The 9758-nt window shown below is 43.6% G+C and overlaps 1 protein-coding gene and 1 pseudogene across 3 annotated transcripts in view; one reads left to right on the top strand and one right to left on the bottom strand.

Moving 5' to 3' along the window:
* The window catches only part of INPP5F (inositol polyphosphate-5-phosphatase F), a 107622-nt gene that overhangs the window by 82068 nt on the left and 15796 nt on the right, over positions 1-9758 (bottom strand). The window lies entirely within an intron of this gene.
* LOC108289573 lies at positions 3769-5538 on the top strand (annotated as a pseudogene). Its single transcript, XR_001819217.1, has one exon. The product of XR_001819217.1 is annotated as a probable ribosome biogenesis protein RLP24 (transcript).

Genomic DNA, 9758 nt, shown 5'->3' on the forward strand with positions numbered 1-9758 from the left:
CCGTGCCTGGCCAGGACAGTGATTATTAAATAACATGTACTATAAAATTAAAAAAAAAAAAATCATCACCTATCCCACCACCCAGAGATAACTACTTCTGCTACATTTCAGGTCATATGTTTGTAGACATACCAAACTGCAACACTATAAATAAGCATTACTGAAGGCAGGGGCAGCCTGTCTGGAGCAGCTGCTGGTTGCAGTGGGGGAGGCACAGCCAGGCTGCATGCAGAGCTGAGCAGAGAACAAGTGGGAGCCCTGCCTGCTACCAAGTTGGCAGGGTGGGAGCCCCATGCTCCAGGCACAGCTGCAGCCAGCGGAGGCTCCTAACCCAGGCATTCCTGCACTCTCAGGGGCCCAGGAAGCCCCCTCTTCTCCCGCAGGCTAGGAAGTGCCTGCTCCCACTCCCTGGCCTTTTCCTGCTCCTTGCACCTGCTCTGGTGCAGAGAAAAGTTGTGGCTGAGCCTGGGCACTATCATGACCCAGTCGGGTGTGCACAGGCTCGGGGCAGTGTTCACACACCAGCCACCTGCCACCTCAGTCCCCTCTGGACTTTGGGTGCTGGTGAGCGTGACAGAGAGGCCAGCAGGGGTGAAGGCAGCTCAAAGTGGGCCTGCAGGCACCCCTCAGGCCAAACAGTGTAGGCACTGTGGATGGCATGTTGATGGAGGGAGGCAGACATAGGTTCCTGCCCAGAAAGGGGTTGGTCCCAGGTGAAACCCCACCTTCAAGCCAGAGACGGCTTAAAGCCTGGGGTCCAGACTGTGGATTCCAGGTGGAGTCCACTGGCTGGAGTAAGAGCTTAAGCAGTGCTTTTTCCAGGCCGTCCATGGCCTCCCAGGTACCAATCAGCACACACTTCCTCCATTCTGAGCCCATAAAAATCCCGGACTCAGCCATACACACAGATGTCCAGACTACCAGCTGCAGGAAGGAGCTGCCCACTTCGGGTCTCCTCATCAGAAGACCCTCCTGTGAAAAGGAGCTACCCACTTCAGGTCTCCTGACAGCTCTTCCGTTGCTCAACGAAGCTGCTCTCTGCCTTGCTTACCCTCCAGTTGTCCACGTACCTCATTCTTCCTAGACATGGGACTCCTGAATGGTGGGACTGAAAAAGCCGTAACACAAACAGGACCAAAACATGCCCTCTGCTCACCAGGTTGCAGGCAACAAGGAGGGAAGGGCTGTGGCCCTTTAGGGAAACTAGGCCTAGGGGCTCTCCGAGCCAGAGCTGTGACACCTTCTCTGGGGCTCTGCAGCTCCTGGCATCTCCAAGCTTGCAGGCATCACCACATTCCCCGGTGCCCACAGTGGAAGCTGCTTGTGGTACGCCTGGTTCAGCCACAGCCTCCCACAGAGCCAGTGCCTGTACTGGTGCCTGGAGCTGCCTGCCCTGCCATGGCTGGCACACCTGGCTGTGCACAGTGGCTGGACCCCACACACGCTCACACACCACTCACCGCTCCACACCTGGCTCACCCTTGGCAGGCACAGGATTTTGGCTAGTAACGCAAACCGTGTGCAGCCTGCCAGGCCAAGAGGGTGGAACAAGCCCAGCAGGTCCGGAGAAAACTCAGACAAAAGCGTCACCAGCCACAGAGGTTTTCAGGTGGAAAAGCAACACCCCAAGGATCCCATGACATTATAATTTTTTATAATTTTAAAAATAATTTTTCTAATATTTCTAGCAATTTTTTCTAATATTTCATGAGTATTCTTCTTAAAAATATTCTTCAAAATTATAACTTCATGGTGGCATAATTTCCCACTTAAGGAAATACTTCCTCAACGAAAGCATTTAAGTTATTGGAAGTTTTCCCACCATTATAAAAAACACTGTGATAAATGATGAACATTATGCAAATATTTGCCTCTCTAATTTTTTGGATAGATTCTTGGGAATTAAAATAATAGGTTAAAACCTTAAAAATGTAAACTTCTCAAATAATACCAAATTGCTTGCTACAAAGGTTACACCAAGTTAGACTTCTGCCAGAAGCACGTGAATTTCTTTGAGTTTAAAAAAAAAAGCCCAAGCACAGTGGCTCACGCCTGTAACCCCAACACTTTGCGAGGCCAAAGCAGGTGGATTGCCTGAAGCCAGGAGTTCAGCCTGGCCAACATGTTGAAACCCTGTCTCTACTAAAAATACACAAAAAATTAGCTGGGTGTGGTGGTGCATGCCTGTAAACCCAGCTTCTTGGGAGGCTGAGGCATGAAAACTGCTTGAACCAGGAGGGGAGGCTGCAGTGAACAGATCACACCACTGCACTCCACTCCAGCCTGGGTGACAGAGCAAGACTCTGTCTCAAAAACAAAAAAAAAATTTAATAATTTTGATTTAAAAATTTAGAATTTAACTAACTTTGCTAATTTGATGGCATCCATTGCCTAACATGATGTTTATTTCCATTCTATTGCTGGTAAGACTAAAAACTTAATTATAACATTGGCTGCTTATGGCCAGGCATGGTGGCTCATGCCTGTAATCCTAGCACTTTGGGAGGCCGAGGCAGGTGGATCACTTGAGGTCAGGAGTTTGAGAACAGCCTGGCCAACATGGAGAAACCCCGTCTCTACTAAAAATACAAAAATTAGCTGGGCGTGGTGGCATACACCTGTAATCACAGCTACTTGGGAGGCTGAGGCACAAGAATCGCTCAAATCCGGGAAGTGGAGGTTGCTGTGAGCCGAGATTACATCACTGCACTCCACTCCAGCCTGGGTGACAGAGCAAGACTCTGACTCAAAAAAAAAAAAAGAAAAAGAAAAGAAAAAATTGGCTGCTTATATGTCAAGACATCTTCTATGATTTTCTTGTTCGTGCCTCGTAACAATTTTTCTTTATATCCCTCATTGACTTATGAGTTCCTTTCATATTAAGGACTTCAACTCTTTTGACATGTTTGTAAATATTTTCACAGTTTTTAATTTTTATATCTTTTGCTTACAAAGTTGTTCATTAGTATCAGTTACTGTATTTACTGATTTCATCTGTTAGTTGTTAACTATTTAACCCTAACACCAGTGGGATAAAGATACCCTGATTTCTTTCCAAATGGCGAGCCAGAATTTCTCTATCAGGCAGGCCACGTCTCATCATCTGCCAACACAGACGAACCTGCTAAGGAAAGAATTCCAGCTAACCAGAACCTTCCCACCCTGACCTCAGACAAACCACAGTTGTAGGACTTATCCCTTGGGTACCAAATAAGCTTTAGGAATAGGGAAGAGGAAGGGAAAAACAGAGTTAAAGCAGTCAGGGAGAGTCGTGTAGAAGAAGTGGCACATCAGGCATAAGGACAGCAGCAAGAAAAATACAGCAGAAAAAAAGTACAAGATTTGTTCTGGGATTTGTCCCATCATTGGAGAAACACATATCAAGTACTTGCCAGGAACCAGACACTGTATCATGTTAAGATGATACAAAAATAAAGAAGCAAACAGTATAGATAACAGACAACCAGTAGGTACACTGAAGATATGAATTGATAAAGCTGGAAAAGTAAACTAAGGCCAACTGTGGAAAAACATGCATAAACAGTAATGAGCCTGGCTGGGCATAGTGGCTCAAGCCTGTAATCCCAGCACTTTGGGAGGCCAAGGTGGGTGGATCATGAGGTCAGGAGTGACCAGCCTGACCAACATGGTGAAACCCTGTCTCTAATAAAAATACAAAAATTAGCTGAGCGTGGTGGCAATGCCTGTAATCCCAGCCACTCAGGAGGCTAAGACTCACTTCAACCCAGGAGGCGGATGTTGCAGTGAGCCAAGATCATGCCACTGTACTCCAGCCTGGGCGACAGAATGACACTCCATCTCAAAAAAAAACAGTAATGAGCCCGAGCTTCCTGGAGACTATGACAAGCAGATAATAACATAAGTAAAACAAGATTACAGCTAGGGATTACGTCACGAGGTTGATAAGGAACCCTTACCCAAAAGTTAAATCGTGTTTTCAATCGTTTAGAAGGTCCATCATAAGAGATATTTTGACATCACTACCTAGTGAACACACACATGTGTGTAGGTACCAGAAACAAAGTTTCATGAAATAGTATTTGAAAAGAGGTGGAGAATGGGAGTAAGACACCCACTTGGGTTACTGCAAAAGTCTTGGCTTGAAATGACATTAAAGGTCACGGAGAAAAGAACTCGAGAAAAAAAAAAAAGGAAAAATAACAAAAAGAGATTGAAAAAAAAGAAAAGAGCTTATGGAGTGAGTCAGTAGTGGGTGAAGAATGCACAGGAGGAGATGAACATGAAACTCCTCAAAAGAAGCTATGTGAATGACAGGAAGAGGGCAAATCAAAGATGACACTGAGACACCTATTCTGTCCTGAGTGGGAAAGGATGAGGACATGAGTGACAAGAGCAAGAGGGAGCACGGCAGTAAGGACAGGGTATACGGCAGCCAAAAGGAAGGGCCGGAGAGAATCTTCTTATTCAATACCCTTTTCCATCTTTGGCACATGAACCATGCAAATGCATCACCCATTCAAGAAAATGAGATTTTAACTTAAAAAAAAATCTAGAAAAATGTCTGTGTTGTGGTCTAATGATTAAAAAACAACAGTCATTAATAGTCCAGAATGAAAACCAGTTAAACCCATTAAGAATGAGTTCAAGACTTCCACTCAAGCTGGGCGTTTGGTTAGTGGGGACCCACGAGGGTTCAACATGCGTATCGAGAAGTGTTATTTCTGTTCGGTGCCCATCTACCCTGGCCACAGCATGATTTTTGCCTGCAATGATTACAAGGTGTTCAGATTTTGTGAATCTAAATGTCATAAAAACTTTAAAAAGAAGCGCAATCCTCGCAAAGTTAGGTGGACCAAAGTATTCCAGAAAGCAGCTGGTAAAGAGCTTACAGTGGATAATTCATTTGAATTTGAAAAGCATAGAAATGAACCTATCAAATACCAGCACAAGTTATGGAATAAAACTACTGATGCAATGAAGAGGGTTGAAGAGATCAAACAGAAACGCCAAGCTAAATTTATAATGAACAGATTGAAGAAAAAGAGCTACAGAAAGTTCAGGATATCAAAGAAGTCAAGCAAAACATCCATCTTATCTGAGCCCCTCTTGCAGAAAAAGGGAAGCAGTTGGAAGATAAAATGGTACAGCAGTTGCAAGAGGATGTGGACATGGAAGATGCTTCTTAAAAACCTCTATAGCCATTTCTTTTATGTACATTTGAAAATGCCCTTTGGACACTTGGAACTGCTAAATTATTATTTATTTTTTACATAAGGTCACTTAAATGAAAAGTGATTAAAATATATCTTTCCTACATTGCCATCTACAAAACATCAGATATTACGGATGTTAGATTGCATCTCAGTGTTAAATCTTCACTGACAGATGTACCTATGTAAATCATGAAAATTCTGCTTATAACTAAAGAAGTGAATTGTGGATGTAAAATGGCTATGCCATTTGGATAACGGCACAAGGCAGCATTTGTATAATAACTAATGGCAAAAATTAATGGCTTGTGATGTATAAAATTAAATATTTCTTTGCAGTAAAATATTCCCTTTATTAATGTTACAGAAGGGGGGATATAACAAGAAACTAAAAATTTGTATGACAGTGTCAAATATTATTTAGATTTTAGTATTTCCTGTTTTGGATTATTTGCATCTTGGAAGAGCATAATGATATTGTTTGATGAAGCCTAATTATGTTGGACAGTTTTGACCTGGTTTAGCCCTTCTGATAGGTAGTTTTGGATGTTGGGGATGAGAACTGAATAATCTTTGCCTGGAGTGACACTACACTCTAGAAATTCCACTTTGGATAACACTTAGTTCCAACTTGTGATTTCTGATAGAAGAAACTTTATTTTTCTAGCCTCCCAATGATCTAGAAGCAGAGAAATCCCAGTGCCTTTTAAAAGTTATGTGGTTTTCTTTTAAAAAACCTCCTGTTTTTGGAAAGTAGAATTTATGGGTACAATATCTGTTCATTATTTGTACATAAAACCATTTAAAAAGTTAAAAAAAAAAAAAAAAAGACTGAGTTCAAGATGAGCTGATCAAGAGGAAATAACTAAATCTAAGAACAAGAGGAGGGGCTAGGCTCAGTGGCTCATGCCTGTAATCCCAGCACTTTCGGAGGCTAAGGCAGGAGGATTACTTGAGGTCAGGGGTTTGAGACCAACCTGGCCAACACAGCAAGATCACCTGCCTCTACAAAATATTAGCCAGGTGTGGTGGCACGCACCTGTAGTCCCAGGTACTTAGGAGGCTGTGGCAGGAGGATGACTTGAACCCAGGAATTTGAGGCTGCAGTGAACTATGATGGTGCCACTGTACTCTAGCCTGGGGGACAGAGCAAGACTCCGTCTGAAAAAAAATAAAAATAAAAATAAAAAACAAGAAAGACAGAAGATGNAAAAAAAAAAAAAAAAAAAAAAAAAAAAAAAAAAAAAAAAAAAAAAAAAAAAAAAAAAAAAAAAAAAAAAAAAAAAAAAAAAAAAAACTACAGGTGTAAAAGTTAACCTTAGAAAAGAAGATGCTATTTTTTTCTTCTAAGTCTGGAAGAAAAGATGAAAAGCTAAACATAGAAATGGAGAAGAGAAGCAGATGAGTGTATCATATGCCCTTGACTCAGGAGTCAAAGTCATCTTTGTTTTAGCAAGGGGAAGGATGAAGGAGTAACAGGGGCACTGGAGGCTAGGTGTGGGAAAGGAATTTGGAAAGTCAATTTGCAAGTGTCCTATGTATGCTTAAAAGTATATATATATAATTTTTTTTTTTGAGACAGAGTCTCGCTCTGTCACCAGGCTGGAGTGCAGTGGCACTATCTCGGCTCACTACAACCTCCACCTCCCCACTTCAAGCAATTACCCTGCCTCAGTCTCCCGAGTAGCTGGTATTACAGGCTCATGCCACCACATGCAGCTAATTTTTGTTATTTGTTTCACCATGTTGGCCTGATGGTCTTGATCTCTTGACCTTGATCTGCCCACCTCAGCCTTCCAAAGTGCTGGGATTACAGGTGTGAGCCACCACGCCCGGCCAAAAAGTATGTATATTTTTTAACTCAGTGTTTTAAAGAAAAAGGGGATCAATCCATTAGTGGGTCATCATGCTAATTTCATATAAAGAGAGCAGCATTGGTTGGGCGCAGTGGCTCATGGCTGTAATCCTAGCACTTTGGGAGGCTGAGGCGGGTGGATTGCCTGAGTTCAGGAGTTCAAGACCAGCCTGGGCAACATGTTGAAACCCCGTCTCTACTAAAACACAAAAAATTAGTCGGGCATGGCAGCATATGCCTATAATCCCAGCTACTTGGGAGGCAAAGGCAGGAGAATTGCTAGAACCTGGGAGGCAGAGGTGGCAGTGTGTATAGATTGCACCACTAAAAAACAAAAAAAGAGAAAGAGCAAAATTCTGGCTCTAAAAAAAAAAAAAAAAAAGAGATCAGCATTAATAGCACTAAAACAGAATAGAAAACAGAAAAACCACAGTGTAAGGAGAAATATTTCATAAAACTTTTGTTTTTGGTACAACCTTGTGAATTATTTTGTTCAACTCCTCTACATACTTGCTCATTTTTCTGACTGCTTCACCTGTTAGTTTTTGAGGGAGGTCTTACTTTTCAAAATCTCATGCTTTATTTTCTTTCTCTTTATTTTTATGTTATATCTTTCAGGATTATTATAGCTTCCTGGTGAACTGCTCTGCTCATCAGGATGTAATAACCAGTCTTATTTCAAATAACACTTTTTGCCCTAAAGTCTAGTTGGTATAACATTAATATTGTGAACGAAACCCATTAGGCATGAAAAAGGGATAAAAATGGATATTGCTAACTACCTGTCCAACTCCCACAGCCTTAGGAATAAAGTCCAAATTCCTTGGAGAGGCTTGTGAGACCCTGCATGGGCTAGTCCTGTACATCCCCCTCCAGCACATCCCCCCCCAGCAACCTGGCCTTAAGTCATCCTGAGGCACGTGCAGCCTGGGCCTGGAATGCAACTCCCCACCCACTTCTGCCTGCCCTTCATTCCAGACGTAGAACAAGGGTCAGTGCTCTTCCCAGACACATTCCCCACTCCACCCACCCAGCAGAGCTGACCAGACTCTCTTGTGTGGCTGCCCTGAGCCCTGCGCATATTCCCATCATGGCACCTTACTTTGGTTTAGTGCACGTTATCAGTGGCTTGCCTGTCCCCTTGACTGAACAGGAACTCATTCAGGAAGAGGAAGTTGACTGACATCTAGTCTCCTCGAACTTATGTTTTCAGTGCATGGTACACAAAAGGCTACAAAATGAATGGGTAAACATATGACGTGGAAAGGGAAGGCAAGCTGAAATCAGGTAATTTGCACAGAATCACACTGGAAGGATTTACTACTCAAAGTGGTAAAAGTTAAAATCATCACAGAACCACTGTGGAAGGATTTACTACTGAAGGTAACAAAAGTCAAGTCATCTCATCTGGTCTATTTGAGACAAAGACTGGCAGAGGTAAAGTAACTGCCCAACACTGCGCAGCTTGTTAACATCAGAATACTTTCTCACTCTCAGGCCACAGCTCTTTCTAATGCCATAAGTTTCCCTACCAGGTTCTCTCTGGTGTCATCCTCTCATATTTGTATGGGGCTTTCAGCTCACCAGCATCATCCCAGGTACTCTAAAATGCCTTTTTTTCTTGCCAAGTCCTGTTGGTTGTATCTCCTCAATAACTGATGAATCTTTCACTTCTTTTGACTCCTACTGCCACTATCCTTGTCCAGGTCCTTCACCATCTGGATCATTTACCATCTGGCTAGGCGCGGCAGCTCATGCCTGTAATCCCAGCATTTGGGGAGGCCGAGGCGAGTGGATCACGAGGTCAGGAGTTCAAGACCAGCCTGCCAAGATGGTGATACCCCATCTCTACTAAAAATACAAAAAAAAAATTAGACGGGCATGGTGGCAGAAGCCTGTAATCCCAGCTACTTGGGAGGCTAAGGCAGACAACCGTTTGAACCCCAGGAGGCAGAGGTTGCAGTGGGCAGAGATCGCACCACTGAATTCCAGCCTGGGCAACACAGCAAGTCTTTGTCTCAAAAAGAAAAAAAATTACAATTAAAAAAAATTTTTTTAATAAAAAGCTGTTGTTGGGATGGGTGCAGTGGCTATGCTTGTAATCCCAGCACCATGGGAGGCCGAGGAAGGTGGATCACCTGAGGTCAGGAGTTCAAGACCAGCCTGGCCAACATGGGGGAAACCCTGTCTTTACTAAAAATGCAAAAATTAGCTGGGCGTGGTGGCGGGCACCTGTAATCTCAGCTACTTGGGAGGCCGAAGCAGGAGAATCGTTTGAACCTGGGAGGCAGAAGTTGCAGAGAGCCAAGATCTCCCTAATGTACTCCAGCCTGGGCAACAGAGTGAGACTCCGTCTCAAAAAAAATAACGGCTGGACTTGGTGGCTCACGCCTGTAATCCTAGCACTTGGGAGGTTGAAGTGGATGGATCACCTGAGGTCAGGAGTTTGAGACCAGCCTGGCCAACATGGTGGAACCCCGTCTCTATTAAAAATACAAAAATAGGCCAGGCACAGTGGCTCATGCCTATAATCCCTGAACTTTGGGAGGCCAAGGCAGACGGATCATGAGGTCAGGAGTTCAAGACCAGCTTGGCCAACATGGTGAAACCCCATCTCTACTAAAAATACGAAAATTAGCCAGGCACTTCGCGGGTGCCTATAGTCCCAGCTACTTGGGAGGCTGAAGCAGAATTGCTTGAACCCGGGAGGC

This window comes from Cebus imitator, unplaced genomic scaffold (assembly GCF_001604975.1).
Source record: "Cebus imitator isolate Cc_AM_T3 unplaced genomic scaffold, Cebus_imitator-1.0 Scaffold406, whole genome shotgun sequence".
NCBI classification, from domain to species: Eukaryota; Metazoa; Chordata; class Mammalia; order Primates; family Cebidae; genus Cebus; species Cebus imitator.